At 34.7% G+C, this 22,424-nt stretch overlaps 1 protein-coding gene across 4 annotated transcripts in view; it reads left to right on the top strand.

Moving 5' to 3' along the window:
• LOC118194145 (growth factor receptor-bound protein 14-like) overlaps positions 1 to 22,424 on the top strand; it is a 248,475-nt gene that overhangs the window by 52,679 nt on the left and 173,372 nt on the right. Inside the window, exon 2 of one of the 4 annotated variants that reach the window (XM_085806547.1) lies at positions 9,541 to 9,597. The exons of the other annotated variants lie outside the window; for them this stretch is intronic. The gene's annotated coding sequence lies outside the window, so the exon portion shown is untranslated. The remainder of the gene's footprint in view (positions 1 to 9,540; positions 9,598 to 22,424) is intronic. 4 annotated transcript variants of the gene reach the window in all.

Below are 22,424 nucleotides of genomic sequence, written 5' to 3' on the forward strand. Positions count from 1 at the left end.
TTTTTCACCTGCTTTCAAGAGAGAGCTATAAAAAGAGCCTGCAACTACTAGCAACGTTTCTGATCCACTCCCATTGACTAATGACGTAGATGAACTCAGTTTCATGTGGGTTGTTGTATATTTACTATTGTACTCTGTCTTCGCGCCGTCATTGCTTTTTCCACGTCGCATCGTTTAAATGCCAATGAAACTTGGATGTCTGCGTTGTGGTATTAGATAGTGGAAGCTTTAATACTAGAAAGACTGAAACTTAGTATATACCTCCTATATCGACCAAAAGCATTCAAAATGACTGCATTGTGAAAGAATAACTAATGTGTAAAGAAATTTGTTTAAAATTAATTTTAATATTCTTATGTTATTTACAGTAATATAACAAGTTATTAGTAAATATTAATAAAAAAATTACTTCACTTGAAAAAAAATTATACATTATTATTTGTATATTTTTTGAAAATGAAAGTCGAAATCTTTTTATGTGTACATCTTCCACAAACATACTTTTGATATTTTTCACATGTATTATTTGTTTTGTTGTGGCAATGTCATACTCGACAAATTTTGCGTTTGTTATAATGCGTTGCATTTGATGATGTTGCAGTTGATCTTTGTGGGTCATCATGTGCTGATGACTTTCTGTGTTGCAGCTCTGTATTCGGTGGAAAGCTGTTCTGCCAATTGAAACAAGAACTCTTTTCGTTGTATTTGTATACCTGTCGTTTCTTTGTAAAGGATCCAAGCATTTATAGCAGCAAACCTAAAATATTGAAAAGTATTTAAAGGGGCAGTCAACGAGAACTAGCTTTTAACTGTATATTTTCTGGCCTTTTGATCCGTCATATCAACTCCAAATTTTGTGCTGTTATAAAATTGAATAGATTCCGGGAAAAAATTATTATTACTTTTATCAATTTTCACAAATTCATGCTTAGAACTTAGAACAGCTACTCTTTTATTTGGTTTGCTTTTATATACTGTAAGAACACAATTCTCTGATTTATATAGCAGAGCGGAAAAACGAGGCATGTTATCCTTCGTTTGTCTGGCTGATTTGGGTAGTTCTCTTTGTTTCCTCTAAAAATACTAACTACAGTTGTTTTTTGGCCAATAATTTTGTCGCGAGTGACATGCTAGTGGAAAAGTTATCGGTCGTGATATTTCTTCCACAGGTTGTATATGGCTCGACAAATTTCAGAAAAATGTGTTCACTGAGATTCGAATAAAAAGTACTACTGTATCTTATTGAGAAACTACAATTCCCAAATCGACAATTTACACTGAAGTGACAAAAGTCATGGGATAGCAATATGCAAATATACAGATGGCAGTAGTATCGCGTAGAAAATGTATAAATGCGAAGTGCTTTGGCAGGGCTTTCATTTGTGTTCAAGTTATGCATGTGAAGAGGCTTTGACGTGATTATGGCCGCACGACGAGAATTAACAGACTTTGAACGCGGAATGGTAGTTGGAGCTAGACGCATGGGTCATTCCATTTCGGATATCGTTAGGGAATTCAACATTCCGAGATCCACAGCGTCAAGAGTGTGCCGAGAGTATCTAATTTCAGGCATAACATTCCACCATGGACAGCGCAGTGGCCGACCACCTGCGCTTAACGACCGAGGCCAGCGACGTCTGCGTAGAGTTGTCAATGTTCACAGACAAGCAACACTGCGTCAAATAACAGCAGAAATCAATGTGGGACGTACGAGGAACGTATCCGATAGGACAGTGCGGTGAAATTTGTCTTCCTTGGGCTATGCCAGCAGAAGACCGACTCGAGTGCCTTTACTGACAGTACAACATCGCCTGCAGCAACTCTCGTGAGCTCGTGAGCATATCGGTTGGTCCCTAAACGAATGGAAAACCGTGGCTTGGTCAGATGAGTCACGATTTCCGTTGGTAAGAGCTGATGGTAGGGTTCGAGTGTGGTGCAGACCCCACGAAGCCACGGACCCAAGTTATCAACAAGGCACTGTTCAAGCTGGTGGTGGTTCCATAATGGTCTGGGCTGTTTTTACATGGCATGGACTCAGTCCTCTGGTGCAACTGAACCGATCATTGACTGGAAATGGATACCTTCAGCTACTTGGATATCACTTACAGCCATTCATGGACTTCACGTACTCAAACAACGATGGGATTTTTATGGATGACAATGCGCCATGTCACCAGGCCACCATTGTTCGCGATTGGTTAGAAGAACATTCTGGACAATTCCAGCGAATGGTCTGGCCACCTAGACATGAATCCCATCGAACATTTATGGGACATCATCGAGAAGTCAGTTCGTGCCCAAAATCCTTCGCCGTCAACACTTTCACAATTATAGACGTCTATAGAGGCAACATGGCTCAATATTCCTGCAGGGGACTTCGAACGACTTGTTGAGTCCATGCCACGTCGAGTTGTTGCACTTCGCCGAGCAAAAGGTGGACCGACAAAATATTAGGAGGTATCCCATGACTTTTGTCACTTCAGTGTATCATATACTTGTATGTTATCATGTGACGATAATCGAAAAAAATGAAAACTTATTTCAGTACAGAGCCGAACTGGTCATATAAGAAATTTACTCAATTCAATAATAAGAGTCATTTGATTATTTAAAATTTCTCAAGCAATCAAAGTGACTGCTTTTGGGCAACACACACACACACACATATATATATACCGGAAATGAAAGAAGGGGTAACTACAATTATTAATAAACGCATTTATATGTTGTACAAAAAGTCACAAAATTCTAAGAAATTGTGTCATTATATACATAATTGTTTTTCTAATTGAAATTAAAAAGTAGTCAAATGACTTCCTTAGGCAATCTAGTGTTAATAAGATGCCTGATATTCTTTAATTCATTCTTATTTTACTTTGTCTTCGGTTAAAATTATAATTCTTAAGTTGTGGTCTTCTCTGCAGAAATAAAAGATCTTTCGGCCAGAAAATATTTATTTATTTTGGGTTAAATCCATACGTGACTTAAATTGTGAGATTAGCATTTATCTGAAGCATCGGGAAAGAAAGAGAAGAAATTACCTGTATTTGTGCTCGTTTTTCCGCATATGCTGAAAAATTTGCTAGGAACTCTAAGCTTTCCTAAGGCAACCAATCACCCTGGATGCCAAATAATTTTGGCTTTCTGCAAAAGTGACCAAATTAGAAAGTTGATGTCCACAAATGTATGGAATTAAATGAATTTTTGTTGATGTCCACAAATGTATGGAATTAAATGAATATTTGCACAAATGTATAGAATTAAATGAAAAAGAACCAGTATCAAAAGTTTTTTTAAATCCTTTAGAATTATGGCTCAGTTTTCTATAAATTAGTTGAGAGTTCTTCTATAGAATTGTGTAAAATTTACAGCTTCTACGAAGTTATGTGTGGAGAGTCTGTAGAGATATGATATTCCATAGTGATTTGTGCAGGCATTCTTAGGATCTCATGTATAGAAACTAATGTAATGCATTTTAGAATCAGCTGAGACAATTTTACTGAAAATATCGGACCCAGTTTATAGAAAATTAGAATACTATTCTAAACAAGTTTCGTTGCTTTAATTTTCTATGTAAGATCAAATAGAAGCTTTTGAGTATTTAAAAACAGTATAAAATCAACAAAATTTCTTTGGGATAAAAGAATGAATTGTCATTTTTGAATAGAATGTTTTAACCTTGTCTAAATTTGAAATGATCTGTGGCATGGAGAAGGGGGAATAAAAACTTCTGGAACAGATGTGGATTTTTTCTAGTAAACTAAATTTTGATGTAGTTTTGATTTTGTAAAAAAATTCTTAAATAAAAATTTATATATTTTAAACAATAGTCGAATTTAATTAAGAAACAATTTCTCTTATTAGAGTTACATATACAGTAATTACAAACATTTATTACAGAATTAAAGTTTATAATTTGCAGCATAAATTTTATCTTTCTATTAATTTTATGATTTAAATTGATTTTACATTTTTGCAAGATTTAATTATTATGTAAGCAATAATGTACAAAAAATTCCACAAAGTGGTGGATATATTTAGAAGCTAGAAAATGTTTCAGCTAAAAAACGATAAATATTTCAATTCAGAAATGATTCAGCACAGGCTCTTCTGTAGTGTTTATTTAGGCTCTTCTGTACCCTGTATATCAGAAGATAAAAATTTGCTTTGATTAGAGTAAGCATACGATTCTTAAAGTATTTATGCAATCTTCATATGAGTTTATAAAGCAACCTTTATGTAAAATTATGGTCTGTGAGCTTCGTAAAATTTCCGTGGGTGAAGTTCTAGAGGAATTTTGGTAGAGCTCTATCAGTGTTTAGAAACAGAGGTTACTTTTAAAAGACGTTTTATACAGAAGTCGGTCACCATAAGGAGTTTTCCTGGGTTACAGTGAACCTTTTCTAAAACAGCCATCCATGATTTGTAGTAATTTGGCTCTGCTGTCGAGATGTGATGCTTAATGTTGAAGTTGATGTATGTTATCAGAAATACTGGTCACTTTGAGAAATAGTCAGTCTTACGAAGGTGATCGGCACGAAGGAAATTAATATTTTTATGTAAATAATTATCAACTTCTTTGTGTCTTATTACATCTTTCAGCTACACTACCTCATAGTGTTTCGATTTCCATTACGTTGCTAATGTTAAAAAAAATTACCAGAAAGTCTTATAAGGTACTTTCTCCCTCCTTTCCGCATGCATGCCTTCGCGGTGTAATTGGGAGCATACTCGACGAGTGGACCATAAATAATTCGTCACCACCAGGATTTGGTGATTGGGTCCCCCCAACCCCAATCTCCATTTAAAAGGGAGAGTATGTAAGGTATTTTGGTGCTCCTTTCCTTCGTGGTGTAATTGGAAACATTATTGACGCGTATTCGAGAGGTCCAGGGTTCGAGTCCCAGCGAAGGCATTCCTCATTTGTTACGTCTTCTGCTTCAAAAGAACCTAATGCCTCTACAGTATCTTCATCACAAGTTGTAGACACCTATCGCCAGTCTGAGTCTTTTGGTAGACTTATTAATTTCTAAGACGGGGTAAGGGTACTATTCACATGTAAATGTACAAAAAAAAAAGAGATTATTCTTTTTGCAAAAATTCTTAACAGAGGATTTCAAATTTGTACTTCAGCTCTTTGAATAAGATTTATATCACTGTGTAAATTAATTGGCTGGATTTCTAGATTTTCAGCAAAATTACTGTCGTTTGTTTTTGGTAATGAAAATAACGTAAAACTGGTTTCCAAATCATTAGAATCTTGAAACATTTTCTTCAAATTCTTGTCATAATTATTCTAATTAATTTACGAGAAATTCAATCGCAAGCCCCATAAAAATTATATCGGGGTGCCGCATACGCCCGCGGGCCCCCAGTGTGAGACCACTGCATTACTGGATTATAGTTTGGATTAAATTAAACAGCATGCAGTGTTATGCTGCATTAATGAAGATTTATTCTGAAAAGAAGCACTTAGAAGCAAGTTATCCTAGACGTGTTTCCCGTTTCCAGTATTTCGAATGTCAGCATTAACATTCAGACAAAATAGATATTGCTGAAAAATGTTTAAATTATGGAATTTGTTTATATGGAGAGATATCTGTTCATAGAAGTGATCATCCGTATTGTACAGAAATAGCTATGGGGAATTTGAGCAATTATGATTTTAAAGAAATTGCAAATAATTCCATTTTTGCTCAGAAACATGTTTGAGTATTAGAAAGCTCGAGGCTCTCCGACAGAGCGTTCGAAACCCTGTTACTGAACACGTCGTTCCGGGGTTCGAATCCCTTCGAATGAGTTGGCTGCATGGGCGTTTTCGTGGTTTTCCCCATTTGTGACATGCATACGAGCCAATTTCCCTTTGAAAGACCTTCACGAAGCCATCTCTTCGCTTAGGCAGATAGCCATCGAGTGCTTTATCATAATCAAATAAACCAAACCAAACCTAGAAAGCTTGTGTTTCATATTCAATTCTTTCTTTTCAAGCAGATTAATTGGTAGTTCTAATCATAGTTAAGAAGTACAAGTACGTTTCTTTTACAGGAAGTTTTGTTAAAGTTACTGTGATTGTTTCTAAGTATGTCGTCTCTCTAGAGTATGATTTTAATTCCAGTGTAAGCTGTTACCTGAGAAACTTAGAGTTTGCCAGTTTTCGAGCTTTCACACTTAGACATGCATGGTGAAAGATACATTCTACAAGAACTTATTTTTAGCTACAAGATTCTCTAAGAACTATAAGATTCTTTAAGAACTTATTTTTAACAGTTTCGACTTCTGCTGAAATATGAAAGAGTGAATTTTATGTTAGAAAGCATGAGTTCTGTTGCCTGGAAGATTTTATACTTATTTACTTCAGGTATACATGCTAAAATGTCTAGACTCTTCTCACCAGAAAAAGCGAATTCGAATGTAAACTGTTTAATGGAAGTTGACGTAATAAAGGGGACCTTGTGTTGTCTTTCATAAATTCGGTAATATGTAATTTCCCACGCACATACACGCCTGAACATATATAACTTTTGAGTATAAATCCCTGAGAAAAGTAGTCTGTTTTGCAAAACTGAAAAAAGACAGTACAATCTAAATTCCTTACAATGAATGAATGATTCATGGTCTTGTCTTCCTTAAAGAGAGAACAAAAACCAACGTAACTTGTTATATTTGAGAATGCCCTGGAATTTCACTAGAATAGAACTACTTTTTTTTAGATTAACAATGAATCTTTTTATACAGGCCAGCGTTGATGTCATTCTGCATTTGAGCCTCCCCCCCCCCAAAGCTTGAAACCATGATCTACCATATTATTAACAACTTGAAAACCGGGCGAAAAACAGTACATTTCTGAGGCTTGCGGTTTCGTCTACTCTACCCACCAAACTTTTTTTTTCTTTATTTATTTAATATTGTGTCAAGGGCTTCGAAGTTGATTAATTAACTTTTTTAATGTATACTTATTCTGAAAATCATACTTGCCAACAGAAACTGGTTCTGATGAAAGTTCTCTTTTTCATAACGTCATATTGTTCTTGTCTCTGTATATATTCCAGAGCTTTTTATTCAAAGCAATTCCTTTGTTTAAAGTATGAAACTTAGAAGGATAATTTTTCGAAAACGAGAAATAATTGTTAAGAAATGAAGATCTAAATTGTTTTTGTATTAGCATATATAATATTTTCAGTAATTTTGATAATTGCATTAGAAAAATCTGTAGTAGTTAAGTCATTCAATTTACGGACCATATTCACTACCAAATAGATTTTCACTGTTTTTTGCATTAATAGTCTACGCTGCTTAGCAAAGTGTCACTTCTAAGAGTCATATTATGTCTATTATTAAATAATGAAGTATGTATGTACAGTGCGGAAAAGCGGCAGCACCTGCAAACAGCCAGTTTTGAATAAACGTAATACTTCTCCCCGGAACAAGTGGACTTCGAAGTCCGAATTTTGAATTTCGATTTTTTATTTCATATATTGGGCGTTTTAATGAAATTTTAAAATCAGCGAAATTAATAAAGTTTTAAAAAAACTCCCACGATTTAAAAGCATTGTGTTTCCATTCAGCAAAGTATAAAACATTTATGTTTCAAATTTAATGACGAAACTGAGGATTTAAAAGAAATGTGTTGCCATACGGTAAACCATAATATATTTATGCTTCAAATTTAATCAGAAAACTCAGAGATTTAAAACAATATCTGTTTCCACTACCCGAAATAAAATATTTTTATCTTCAACCTCATTCAGCAAAGTGTAATATATTTAGTTTTTTTAAATGTAATCGATTATTAACAAACTAAGGTAACTACTAAGAAACCCAGCTTAAAAGCTGCTTTTATTGCTATTAAGCTATAAACTCAGTTCTTCGTCTCTATGATTATTATTACTTATCTTACTAACTGCATCCTTAAAATTACACTAGCTGGATTCATTAATATATCGGGTTTTAACAAAGTTCCGAACCACCGCAAATATCGTTTATGCAAACAGTTCACGTTGGCGCGTTTAGTCATATTTTGTCAAACGATTTCTGGCATTTGAAAGAAAGAGACTTGCTTTAGAACACTTTGTTGTGAAATTTGTAAAAAAAATATCTTTATCATTAAGTTAAGGTGTGTGAAATGGAACTATCACGCTACCAGATTACAACTCCAGTTCTGTTGCAAAACGTCAGTTACAGAATGTCACCAAATCATGTGCATAGCTTTAGGTACTGATGTTGTATCGTATGACACTGTGAAAGTTTGATACCGAAAGTTCAAAAACAAGAACTGTGATATTCGAGAAGCAGAGCGCTATGGCCGGCCTGCTAATGATGAGTATGAGTGATGATGAGCCTGCGCCAGAACTTGTGGAAGAAGATCAGTATTCAACCACTCTAGAGCTTGCTGAGTTCCTGCGCGAAAAGGTAATATTCCATCAAGATAATGCAAGATCACATGTGTCTGCATTCACCGGCTAAATCTTTTGCCACACCCACCATATAGCCCCGACATCGCTCTTTCGGACTTCTATCTTTTTTTCACGCCTGCAGCTACATCTTGCTGATGCTATCTTCCATTCTGCACAGGATATCAGAAATGAGGTTGTGTTTTCGGAGTTGCGGCCACCAAGTTTCTGGACCGAAGGCTTTGAAAACTACCAAAACGGTGGCAGAAGGTCATAAATAAAAATAAATTACTCCTTCACTAAGGCACTGCTTTCATGTTTTCGTTCCTAACTTTATTAACAATGTTTTTTGGCGAAAAACTTTCGTTAAAACCAGATATATATATATATATATATATGTAATAAAAACAAAGTCAGAAATAACTGAAGAGCAAGAATTTCGATAGCGTAGACGTGTTGATCCATAATGAATAGGAAATTGGAGGCGAAGGCAGATTAAATCTTCAGTTTTATTTTAGCAAGCATGTTGCGACGATAATCAAATTGGCACATTAATTGTGCCTATTCCAACAGATTTTACATTTTAGATAAATTTGCAATAAGAAAGAAAGAGCAGGCAGACTGCATCGCGGCCAGGCCAAAGCATAGAAAGCAAGTGCTTAATGCTCAGGATGAAATCTCAAGTCAGACTGAGTTAGTTTTGGTTTTCAAAGCATTTTGATTGAACAGTTAATATTGATGGAAAATTACTATTGGCTGGCTGAGTTTTAGTTTATTTTACATCATCAGAATTATGTAAGAGTCATATGACATAGATTTTTCTCCACGCAGTGCAAATAGAAGTTGCTATTTTTAGAATACAGAAGAGAAATTCACTTTTAAGCTGCTAATTTAATCTTTTACGTATTCTTTATTTTTCTTACATATATATGAATTTTTTATTATAACTGTTTAAAATTGTTTTACAAAATATTGATTATTGATATAATAAATTTAGCGTTCTAAAATAATGTAAGTTATTCTTTATAAATAATATATTATCGTCTTATAGCATTTATGTAAATAATAAAAAGAATTTCTAATGACATGTATTATCTACTTTAATATAGAATGTTCGTGTTTTTAATTATGTCAATTATATCTTTTATAGGTAAGTGCAAGCTACATTTGTTTATGACTTCAATTTTGGAGACGTGGAGTTCCGTGAGTGAGTGTAAAAAACATTTTATTGAAATCCATTAATTTTTTTTTTTTTTTTTTTTTTTTTTTTGTGTGTGTGTGTGTGTAAAGTATTGCGTAAGAAGAACTGAAATTTATCAGAGTACATATTATGTGCATTCAAAATGGCTTAAAGCAACGAAGGTTTTGTTGAAAAACGGAGTTTTAAGCGGGAAGAATTTTGTTATCGCTATAAGCTAAATTACTTAATTAAAAAAATTCTTTAAACAAGTTTTGAAATAGATGTGCCAGCCAGCGCCGAGAGGTAAAATCGCTGTATCGATAGATCGTTCACAGCTTTTAATGTTTTAATCTCGGCGAACGGACCGGTATGGGCGCTTCATGGTTTTGTTCCATGTGCAGCGTTCATACGAGCCAGTTTCCCTTAGAAAGCCCTCCTCAATAGGTAGATAGGCCTCGAGTTCTTCGCCATGATAAAATGAAACCCCAACCTATGGAGCAGAAGAATTTAAATGGGAGTTTTTTTTTCAGTGACCTGAACATAGTTTCGTGACAAACCTCGTCACGAAATGTATGTGTGTGTTAACAAAGGTATTTGTCCCCCCCCCTTTTTTAATGTTTCTGGGCGAAACATTTCGATTACGCAAGTATGAGTATTGTTACAGGCCTGTTAAAAAAGGATATAAGAAATAGTTGTAGAAACAAAAATAAGAATTCAGTTTTATGCAGCAGTTTGTGTTCTGCGTGCAAAAAAAAACTGCGAATTTTATTTTTTGTGGCAGTAACGCGTATTTAAACTTAATGTATTAGGCTAAAACGTTTGTATTCTGTATCACGTTTATGCTAAAATTCATTTCTTTGTTAGAAAAGTTTTTTTTATTGTGTTAGTTAAAAGAAAGTGAAGACATAATATATAAGCAGTTTTACAAAATTTCAAAAACAGTGTTGAATGGATAAGACGTTTTTAGGAATTTCATTTCGGTTAAAAGTGCACAGTTATAGGTCTTAGTATAAGAGTTTGAAAAGGTGCCATAAAGTTATTTTCGATAGTAATTAATTAATGTTATTTTTAGCTCGAGTATTTTAGAATCGTATTAAGTGTTTTAGAACAAAAATCTTGTAATTTAGTAATAGTTCATTGTGTTTTATAAATTGTTTCGATTACTTATTTTATATTCTGAAAATTTCTTCCCTGATAGTTTCATTGCTGATACTAACTATTAATATATAATACATGAATGCATGGATATATTAATACATGTATGATATTAATAGATATGTCCATAATATAATATACATGAATAATATTAATGTATGATAAGTGGATGTAATTATTAATACATGATGCATGAAATATTGAGGTTTAAAATTTCAGAGGTGTTAACATTAGAAATTAAGTAGGGATGTCAAAATTTTCTTAAGAATTTGTACATAAGTTGATCTAAAAGTTTCCGCACTCACATATAAAAAGACGTTTGGAAATAGTTACTTTCAGTGGGCACGTAGTGGAAATATTAAATGAATAAATCTTAAAGTTTCCTGGGAAAAAAAAAATTCGATCTAAATTATATGTCTTTGGTTTAATATTGAATTAACATTACCACTTTAGGGCACATAGGAAACGGGAAAAGGTAAGAAAAAGTATCTTTGGTAAAAATATATTGACGGGTGCCCTTTGGCGGAAATTGGCGATTTTTGGCGGTACATGGACACCGAGTTTCTGCAATTCTTTGATTTATTATTTTGGCTTTCTGTAGCGGCGATTTTCACAAAGCCAAAATAACGGAGTCAAAGAATTGCACAAACACGGTATCCATGTACACATCGATCTATTTTCCCTCCCCCCCCCAAAAAAAAAATCAGAGAATTGCATAAAATCGGCATTGCGCACGTTCTTGACTTTGTCAATGTACACATCGATCTATTTTCATTTAAAAAGTCAAAGGAGCAGCCAATTCTACACTACAGCCGATACGGTTAGCCTATATTTAAGGGTCCAAGGGACACACTTAAGTATAGGATAGCCGTATCTTTTGTTATATTTCGTTATTTTGTTTATTTTATATTGTTTTTACATATTCAAAAGCTTTGGTAGGATCTTTTAAGGAAATTAAAGCAAGGAAATTCGTTTTTAAAATTGTTTAGAATTATAGCTGAATTTTCTATAAACTTGACCTGATAGTTGAATTCTCTTAGTCGATTCAATACACATTATATAAGATGCTATATGTGGGATTTGTAGATACTGTACAATTTGTGATGGAATCTCCGCAAAATATCTGCGAATATCTGTAGAACTGTATGAAAGCTATGTGTAAAATTCTAACTCACTTAGTTTATAGAAAATAGGCCCATAATTATGAAGAAATGCTATGAAAATATCTGACAGAAACCTTTTTTTTTTTTTTTTTTTTTTTGGGATCTTCCAGTGTTTCTAGTGTTGTTTGTAATGATGAACACAGTCAACAAGAATTTTTGTTGTTTTGGCATCTAGTTAGATTTTTATGCTATGTGAGATATGCAACATTTAAATTCAAAGTAATATAATGACGTGCCAATTAAATAGGCTACTGCATGGATAATAACGGGTTTCGCTCATGTCACGACAGCCAAACAGTAAATGAGTTAGTTTTGCTAGGGCGGAAATAGGTTATTGAGTATTTCCGCCGCTCATTGACGTCAAAATGAGAATGAGAAACCAGAAATAAGTATTTGAAATGGGTTCTCTTGAAAAAAACTTATTTTTGATTTCTCAAAAATCGTGGTATCAATCAGCGTGTTGAATACGATATTTCTCATATCAATTTTATTGTGATTATTGCTATAGCAAAATTATACATATCATGCAGTTCAAATGTTTATTTAGGCTATACGTATTGTATAGGAGATTTCTACATTGTAATGTCAAATAACAGTTCCTAGACATATATCTGTGCATTCTGTCATTTTATTGCCGTGCTTTGAATAGTTTCAGTTGAATTATTGGTCTAATAGTGCACATTTTAAAACAACAGTTTACGGAATTTGTTTTATTTTGCTGGGCACTTTCAGAATTGTACCCTGTCATTAAAGATGTCGGCACTTTTTATGTATTTCAGTCTCTGTTACCGAAAAACAAATTTTTAAAATATTCATAAACTTTCCGCTATGCAAATAAGAATTTTGAGCGTTTTATCAAAGAGCAGCAAGTTAAAACCCTGCTTGCGCAGCAGTTCCTCAGCATAAAGATGCCGGTACCATTACAAAAATTAATTTTTTTTAAAGTTTAAAAACTGAAGTGTATAATATGGCATAAGATGGCTTTTATGCCAGGACAACTTTGTGAATGGTTTTTTTTTGGGGGGGGGGATGACCTGTGGCCGACTTGTATAAAAGTACTGCAATGTTTAATATAAAAGTATATATTGTATAATGTTAATATAAAAGTACTGCAATGACGCGGCATTGTTCTGCTGTGGCCCCAAAATGCTCAATAGCTCTGCCAATGCCTTAAATGATGCTGAAGCGGCTTTCGTTTGTTTTTCAGTTGTACCTAGCGTAATTTTGCAGAGTCTGAAGAAATAAAATCCACTTAAAAAGGGTGGGGAAAGAAAACCGTTTTGTGGCAATCATACCAATCTTTTTAAAAGATCAATTGACAAACCAGTGAGAAACGAGCAGTAAATTTTAAACTATATTTAATCGAATTTTCTCTTCATAGAAAATATATTAATTCAGATATAAATACTAAATTGGAACTTCCAGCTATGTGGCAACTTGAGATTGATAGAGAAGTATTTATTGTGGATGTAATATTGGAAAAAAAAAGGCTGCTGCTGTTTCCGTGTTGAGTTCTTTTAGTATAAATATGTGCTATTCATGGCATGACGCCATAAATTTTCTGAGAAAATGGCTGTTGCGTAGAAGCCTATATGCAGTAAACTCTTCGAAACGTCTGGAAGTCGTGTAATGATACAGAAGTGAATTATGTACCTCACGGAACATTTCCTTTCGGAAATCAGTTTCGATTCTTTCTCAACAATAAACTAGGGAACTTGTAAAGTTTCACCTCAATAAAAAAGGAAAAAGACCGAATTTGGTAATTTTGGGATATTTATCCATTTTTCTTGAAGGTTATTGCCATTACAATAGTACAATACTTTTTTTTTACAAGGCTGAGGAGGACTTCTTAGTAAAGGGGGAGAGAACCACTACCCATAGTTTTGTTGGTTGTTTGATTTTCCTTTTGCCAAAATTGTGTTTTCTTAAAAACTTCGATTTCATTAAATTATGTCAATTTAAATTAATAATGTAATTCTAATTTGCATTGTCCAATTATTTTTTTTTACTGTTTGTGAAGAACGCATTCAGTCTCATCACCGTACAGTATCTTCAATCAAGGTTATATTATTAGAGCTCTGTGGTTAAGTGAAAATTATACATAGTCCTAACTTAGGTAGCTCATTTTGTAAGAGAACTTACGACTGGAGGTCTACTTTGAGTTCCAATCAAATCCGTGATTGCTATTTGTACAGAATAGTGTGTTCCTAAAGAACGAGTTTGATTCTTTTGTCTTGGGAAATTAAAAAAGCGACAAAATCCCTATTTATTTGGCATTGCGCTTTTTTAAGACATACAATTTTAATATCATTCATACCAAATATTTTTATCGTAATGATAATTACTTTTCTTTGTTGCTGATACTATTATGACTGTAGGAAATGGAAAAGACTACCATTGTAACTATACTTTGGGTTTTATTCAAAATATATTGTCTGTATTGTACCGCTGAAAATATGAATAGTAAATAACTTGCAAGAATATATCAGAGTAAAAAGTGTCAGTTGATTGACGGAAGGTGTGTGAAGACCTGTATATGAAAGTGAAAATAATGCGATTACGATAATGACATTGGAGACAAATATAAAAATACGACTTAGTTGCTGCTTCGGCCCACGTAGCCAACGCTTTGAACCCCAGAGGGTCTTAAAATTATAAGACAATTAAACTGGAAGAGAAAAATGCCAATGAAAAATTTAATGTTAAGCTAAGCTGCTTGTTTCCCGAATTTTAAATATTCGATAATTCCTTAGAACTTTTTTTCCATAATGTAATGTAAACAAATAATTAGACTTTGGTGTGCCTAAAAGAACGTTATAGTTATCATCTCACATTGCCTTAAAAATAGGAGTGCTTGAAAAACGCATCAGTCACTGAGACAGAAATGGTTGTTCAAGCACCCTTTCTAATGTACATGGAACAGCAAACCGAAGCGACCAGCACTGATGGTGTATTACGCTGGCGTTGGAGTAACATCGTCTAAGGTTATATTAAGTTATTTGAATACGCAAAATACATTAGGGTTATCTGCCTAATGAATACCTTCATGGAGGACTTTCTAAGGGAAATTGGCTCGTATTCATGTTATTCATGGAGAAAACCAGGAAAACCAACATGCAGCTAGCCCATTCACCATGGCTCGAACCAAGGTCAAACTGCTTAGATCACCTGTATTCGAATCCGTATTCAGCGCCCTCAATCGATCGGCCACTGGGTAGGCTTAGCTAATAAGAACACTAAGGCTAGAAAACAAATACTTTTGAGTGACAGTTTTGCAGTTATGCTATTACTTTCTTTAGTAACCGTCATAGTACAATAAAATGAACCTTCCCATTGTCAGCACTTCTAAAAATTATTGGTATTTCTGAAAATAAACACCGATATTAAACACGAAATCTGTAAGATGACAACGTCTACTAGCTAAACATTAATTTGAATCATCGGTTAGGAGGGAGATCTTAGGGAGAAGTCTCGTGTTTCTTGTTTTGCTGTATAATGTTTATGCAGTACGCCATGTATCATAGGACTTGGAAGTTTGCAATGATTGGTCTGCAAACTTCGTCGACTTACGGAACCCTTAGAAATATAAGATTTTTTTTGGGTATCCCCCCATCCCATACTTCGAAAAATATCTCAAAATGATATTTAATTCAGATCGGTATGTTACAGGTATTTGATGTAAAGGCAAAAAATAAAAGAAAAATGCTGTATTTCGGATTTAAAAAAATTATAATAAAAGTAATCTAATTTACTTATGCATTTGTTTTAAACAAACAGTGTCTAGCTGTGTTAATGTTATCTGTAGTCGCATACCATAATGTGCGTTTGTTTCTATATTTTTTGTTGTGTGTCCACATATGTTGAAAAAGATTTTTCACTTAAATGCGGTGTTGCGAATGGTATTAAAATGTTTATAGCTGTATGAGAAACATATCTGTCAGCATGGGAAATGTACAAGCAAAATTTTAGAAGGAGCTGCTCTTACTTAAATTCAGATTATTTTAACGAAAAATCTTTTGGCATATCGATAAATTGCTCCCTTTTCTTCACTAGCAAGCCTATTGATTTATAGTAGTTCCTGAACGTATTTTTTATCCATTCATACTTAATTCCAGTTCTTCTGGGACATATTTACTTCTTGTTTCTTTAATTGAGAAATGCGCTCCATTGTATAATTTGTAACCGTGTCGTCTAAATTCAGGTAATTTTCATCAGAAAACTTCAGAGTTTTGCAAAGCATAGTCGTTCTCTTTGAAATATGATGACCAATTTTACAAAAGAAATTTATAACTAAAGTAGAGCAATGTCCCCGCCGGTACTGGAACCACGGACCTCTCAAATACGCGCCGAGCGTGATGACCACTACATCATGAAGGCATACGACTACTGGTATAAAGTAATGCAGTTATATACAGGTTTTAATGTAAGTATTTTACTTATTGAGCTATTTCAGTTGAAATCAACGATGGATGAAGATTGGCTTTTTCTCTATTGTGAATATTCGAGGCCAACCACATCGTTTAATATTATTTAAGAAACTTTCTGTTTTTCTGAATAACTGTTCTGAATAAGTGCGAGATTGTTTACTGCCCTTAATCATTTGCGTTCTTTCTCAGGCATGTACAAAAAGAAACGAATTTTTACGCTTCGTTATCTATAAGCATTTTATTTTGATGCCTGGCAAAATATTATTACTGCTCGTTATCTATGATTGTTTTATTTCGATAACTATCTCCTCTCAACCAGTGGCTGCTTGCGTTTGTCCTCCTTTGATGAGGAAACATGATGGCGGAGAACCGAAGACTTGTTAGAAGCATTTTCATTCATTCATAAAAGCTGGAAAAGAGAAGAGACAAACTGTGTGTGCTGCGCCATTGAACGTTAAAGTCATTAAGTTGTTTACGAAAAGTTCGCTTTTTAAGCCAATTATATTTCTGTGTATTTTAATGGCGTTTTTGAAGAATGTGGTAGATTTTTGTTTTTATTTTTTCAAGAAAAATAAATTCCATTTATTTTAAAATTCTCCATTTGCTAACGTTATAAACTGGTACGTTGCTTTTGTAATATTTTACCGTGTATGAGTATTAAACAGGATGTATCTTTTTATTTGGCGGCCTCCATTTCTGCTGCAGAGGCGCTTTGTAAACAAATTCTTTCATCTGCTAACGAAGAAATCTTTCAAACCATGTATTGTAAGTCCTGTGCTTTAGCACGAACTTCAGGATGAATGCTTCGTGAGAAGAGGATATTCAATAAACAGATGTTACTAATGATTAGTGTGAACTTTTTTATGTGAATTCTCTCCATAACCACCCACGGTTCGGGATGATTTTTTATTTCTGTGGTGGTGGTCGTCTTCGAGAAGTGGTGAACTGGTCTTCAGAAGTTACCACGATGGAGCTGATGTATATACGTTTATTAATGTTTCTCAAAATATTTTATTATCTGCTTCTCGTGCATGTGATATAAGTCATTATTTAGAAGGAAGTACCGTACCGGTGGTGTGAAGACTTTTTATGGATGGGTAGTGGAACGGAGGGAGAGCTGTCGTAAGTTTTCATCCTGCTAACGCATTGTCACTGCAGTAATCACTGTATGGTGGAATATAATAAATTCTGTATCATGATTATTAAAGTTACCTCAAAATCTCAGCACAGTACGAAATATGCCGTTGTTAAAGATATATAGATCAGAACTGAGTTCCTTTAATGAACCATGGTTCATGCTGATTTTTTGAGCTTATTTTAGAAGACTACGACTGGTTTCTACGCGTTTTTGATAAAAGAGCACAAATTGGTCTAGCGTTGGGCTTTATTACTGGATACCTTTTGGTTTCTTGAGCCATTCAGTGCATTCAGTGATGATTAGAGCTTAGTGAGTTTTCTTACCTGGTAGAGAGAAGAAGCGTTCAGTTCTTCCTTTAAAATAATTCTGATGTTCTTTTACAAGGAAGACCAGCATTATTTTAAGAGAAGGCTGCACTGAGGTAGGTTGTTAGATCCTTCTCTTGGGATCTGAAGCATTACTAAGACTCTTTTATTTGTATTAATCTTCATTTTCTATTTCTCAAACCTTTAGTGACGGATTTATAGCATTTTGCAAATGGCTGATGATTCACTTAGCTTGATTAGCCTGTGTAAGAGAACAGGTACAAATACAGATATAAGTGAGCGAGATACCAGAATTTCACCATAGGTTTTACAGGTACAGTCCACTGCATTTACAAGTGCAGAAATAGTCCAGCACCCTTACTATGCTAGCCTTTTGCGAAAACTCAGCCCGTGCCCATCATCATGGCAGTCAGCGTCATTAACCAAAATACCGGCTCGGCGGCGCTTAAGAGATTAGTGTTATCAAATGGCAAATCATTGGTTGCCCTGGTTAACCTGTTCAGCAGGATAGTAGTATCTCCATAATTTGCTGTCTTTACATTGTCTTGTATCTTATATTTTATGATGTATTTGAAACGTAGCTATGTATTTGTAAAGTAGAAGCTTTTGTAAGGTTGACATTTATGCAGCATTTGTAAAGTAGTACCTAGAGTTATGATATTTGCAGAGAACGTTAATTCCTTATTTGAGTAGCTGTTTCAGTAGCATTAAGAATTGCACCCCAATATTGTATGAGCAATGTGGACTCAATTTCTCAGCAACGTATGTACACTGGTGTGCAAAAATTAAGGACGAAGTCGAAAAATTAGCATATCAGCTGAACGAAGAGGCAGAGCGGACAGAAAGACCAATCAGGAGATTAAGTAAGGTGATGTACGGTAGCACATGCGCAGATATGCAGGTAGACGTAATGGGGGAGTGTCTGAGTAGTATAAAGCATGTTGTCGGTGTAAGATCAGTATTTCTGGCAAAGAGATTGCACGCCGTATAGCAGTTAAAATCACACCGAGTTGCTGCCTCAGCGAGAAATGGCAAATAATCAATCTGTTAGACGACATGTGGATGCTTTTACCCGAGATCGAATCATTGGGAAGTTGGAGGAAGGCCGCAGTGTGACAAGTGTGGTATAAGTGTTTGTAACACATGTATGTATCTTATAAGTGTATGCTATTCCTGTATCTACTGCCACGTGCATAACCTATGCCTATCATTCCGAGCGACTGTATAACTCATCTGCCCCTGTTTGGCAATGTAAACACCTTTAAAAGCTTTCAATAAACTCCTGGTGCGGCCTCCTGGGACTCCAGGGAGTTGTTGCCTCTAGGTGAGGGAGGGCGAGGGACACACGCCTGCTTGCCTCTGTCATACGTCAGGCGTCCCCGCCCTCCGTCACCTGTCTTTACATTGTTCAGATTTTGAATGTGATCAGTATAAAATTTTAAAATATTGATCCTAGAATAGACATGCTTGAGGGATTTCTGATTATATGTAATTAGTTGTACATTATTGTATTTGGGCTTTGGTAATTTGAAGATGGTGAGTCTTCTGTTTATTGGTTATTTGATTGAGAGTCTTCTAGATAAGTGGCTGAGCTCGGACACTAGTCTAGTAGTATTGAATATTAAAAAAAAGAATTAAAAATTATTTAAATATATAAGAGTGATAAAAAATAAAACTGTAGGTGATATTAACATCAGAAATGTAATTCGTTATTTTTCATTTGGTGATCAGGATTAATTTACCTTTATAATGAAAACTGTGTTATCTCGATCTGTGTAAAATAGTTCTTTTTCCTATATGTTTTGTTTGAGAAAATGTGCAAAATTTGAGATTTCAACTTTTAAACCAAGTTATTTATTAGATTTTAAAGATACCGATAACCAACAACTCTTTAAAAAAATATCAGTAAATTTTAAGCGTTAAGGAGAAGTGCGTGTTTTGCTGAATGTCACCGAATTTCCTTCCCCATCTGGAACTAAGTTATAATACATAGAACTAAGTAATTCCATGCGGTAAATTGCAATGCATATTGAGCCCGCCAATGGCTGAGCGGTAAAGTCGCTGAACACTGGTAGTTCGGTCCGAGATTTGAATCCCGCGAACGGGCTGGCTGCATTGGCGTTTTCGAGGTTTTCCCCATGCGTAACGTGTATACGAGCCAGTTTTCCTTAGAAAGTCCTGTACGAACGCATCCACTCCTTAGTCAGATAGCCCTCGATCCTATCACATAAAACCACGCTAAAGTAGTGCATAATGAGTATTTCTTTACTGAGGCTTTGTATTGCAATTATGAGTATGTATGTAAAGCGAATTCTGTAGTTTTTTCAGTTTTATAATTGTTTTTAATTTTGTAATTGTTGGGCCCTATCTGTTGAGAGTATAGTCGTTATTATTATTGCAGTGCTGAAACGTTTTCCTTACGTAAAGGTTAAGCTAAACTGCCATTTATGTATTGGAAGATGGACATCCGGATTAATGCTGCCTTATTTTTAAAAAGTTGTAGTAGTTTTAAATTGGTTTCCGCAACAGTGAATTGTTTGTCCTTGCATTTTCCAGAGCTGTAATCAACTTTCAAATTAATGTGCATCCTCCGTTCATATTTTGGGAGATAAAAGGCTATAGCCAGCGTCGAAGAAATTTGATGTTTAGATTATACTTACTTTGCATTCATTGCTTCGTAAACCATACATTTATGCTTCATTTAATCATAAGCCATAAATAGGTGATCCGCATCCCTTTTATGTGCGGAGCTGTGTTTATGCTTTCTTCCACAGGATTGTTGTTCGCGTTGTGTTCACGCTTCATTGATGCACGAACAAGCAGACTTTAGCATTGCTTTATGGCGGATTGTTTGTTTATCTTATGAGAGGGGAAAGTAGTTATGTTAATAAGAATAACTTTAAATCAACGTGCCTGTTGCTTCTGTTTATTGTGTAAAATTCTATTTTAACTTCAACTGAGCAGTTAAAATTTTTAAATTGCTCTGTTTTTTATTTTCTCGATTCTCATCATCAGTGCCAGAAGTATTTAAAATTTGATACTATAAAAGAAAACACAAAACCCAGCCAAGTTAAAATATAGTAGGTAGTAGCAGACTTGTTGTTGTGTACAATTTACACGACTGTTAATTTCTTTTCCGGGCTGTTAGTGTAAATTTCAACATACGAGTGATCATATCCAATGGGAGACTTTCTGCATATTTTCGGTAAGTTCATTTAACTGAACTATGTATAAAGTATTTCAGGGTTGTGGAAAAAAAAGGAGCGCAAAGTTTCAGTAATTTATTAAAAAGAAAGGTAACTGGAATGAAATCGAAAGGATGTGCGTGCAGGTATGAAGATTTCACCCAGCTTTTTCATTCCAGAGACGACTGTCAATGAATTCTTTTCTTGATACGCTGATGCCGCGACTAGAAGATACTGGCAATTTCATTCTTCTGTTAGATAGAGACCCATCTCATAGCTTGTCGATGCTTCATCTCATAGCTTCATCTCTTTTGCTTTGTCGATGTGATAGATCTTCTTTGGTAAAATACTCTGAAATTAATACTCTGAAATTTTTGATGCGAGATTTCTCGATGAAAATCTTCGTAAAGGTGGAATAAATGGACTGAGAAGTAAAACCTTGTCCACTCAACAAGCATGGCCGTCGTATCTTCAAGCCCTATCACTTGTTTCTTTGGGCTGCATGCATAAGATGGTGTTTTTATACTTTTCTTTCTTTATGCATTAGACGCTGAAAAAAACGTATCACAGCCGCCGTTTCTGCATTTGATTCGGGTACTGTAAATTCAGGTTTGGTTGTAATTGAATACTGGGTAGATGTGTGACCAAATGTGCACGCATGGAACACTTTTAACTAGTTGCAATAAACCAAATTAAAGGTAGCGTACAATATCTATGAATGTGCTTTGAGGGGGTGGGGGCAAATAACTGAAATTGTGTATTTCTGTAATAAGTCCTTTTCTGCTTTTCAGATACAGATTATTTATGACTTTCTGCCTGCTTACTATTTAATTGAGCTTTACTGTCTGAGATTTCATTCAAACCATCATGTCGAATCTGTGAATCCATGACGTCAGATATAGAATGCATCAAATCTGCGATTCTACGCAGTAGGAATATGCATTCGATCTGCTAACGGATTCTTTGTAAATAGGAATATTTACTCGAACCTGCGGATTCTCAAATTATCAGACCATTTCTCTTCCACTTTAGCTCACACTTCCTGATAAAAGCTTTTTCTGAGTGAATGATCGCAAAACTGACCATCCGAAGTGTTCGTTGTTAAGGTGTGCCAGCTAAACCTGAGAGAATACTGTTCTACTATTGCGGAGGTTTGAGGATACAAGCCAGCTTTAATGGGGAACGTCTACTAAAGTAGTATTTGTTAACGGAAATATGGCTGTATATTTAACAAGCCAGATCCTTGCCTATTGCATGCATTAAGGCCTACAATTACAGTGTACTGTCTATGTAACCCGGGTGCAGATTGTCTGATTTCCGGGTCTACGCACACAAACTCAACGCTGGGTGCTAGAGAGTGTAAAAAACACATTCGCGCAAGTCCGAGCATGCTCTTTAAACTGCTGAATTGCGTCTTTTTAGACTTAAAGAGACTTTAGGTTAGCCTTTACGTTTCTTCT

The sequence above is a fragment of the Stegodyphus dumicola genome, chromosome 12 (assembly GCF_044657685.1).
Source record: "Stegodyphus dumicola isolate Sdum_Otavi_A_Nest chromosome 12, ASM4465768v1".
Taxonomy (NCBI): Eukaryota; Metazoa; Arthropoda; class Arachnida; order Araneae; family Eresidae; genus Stegodyphus; species Stegodyphus dumicola.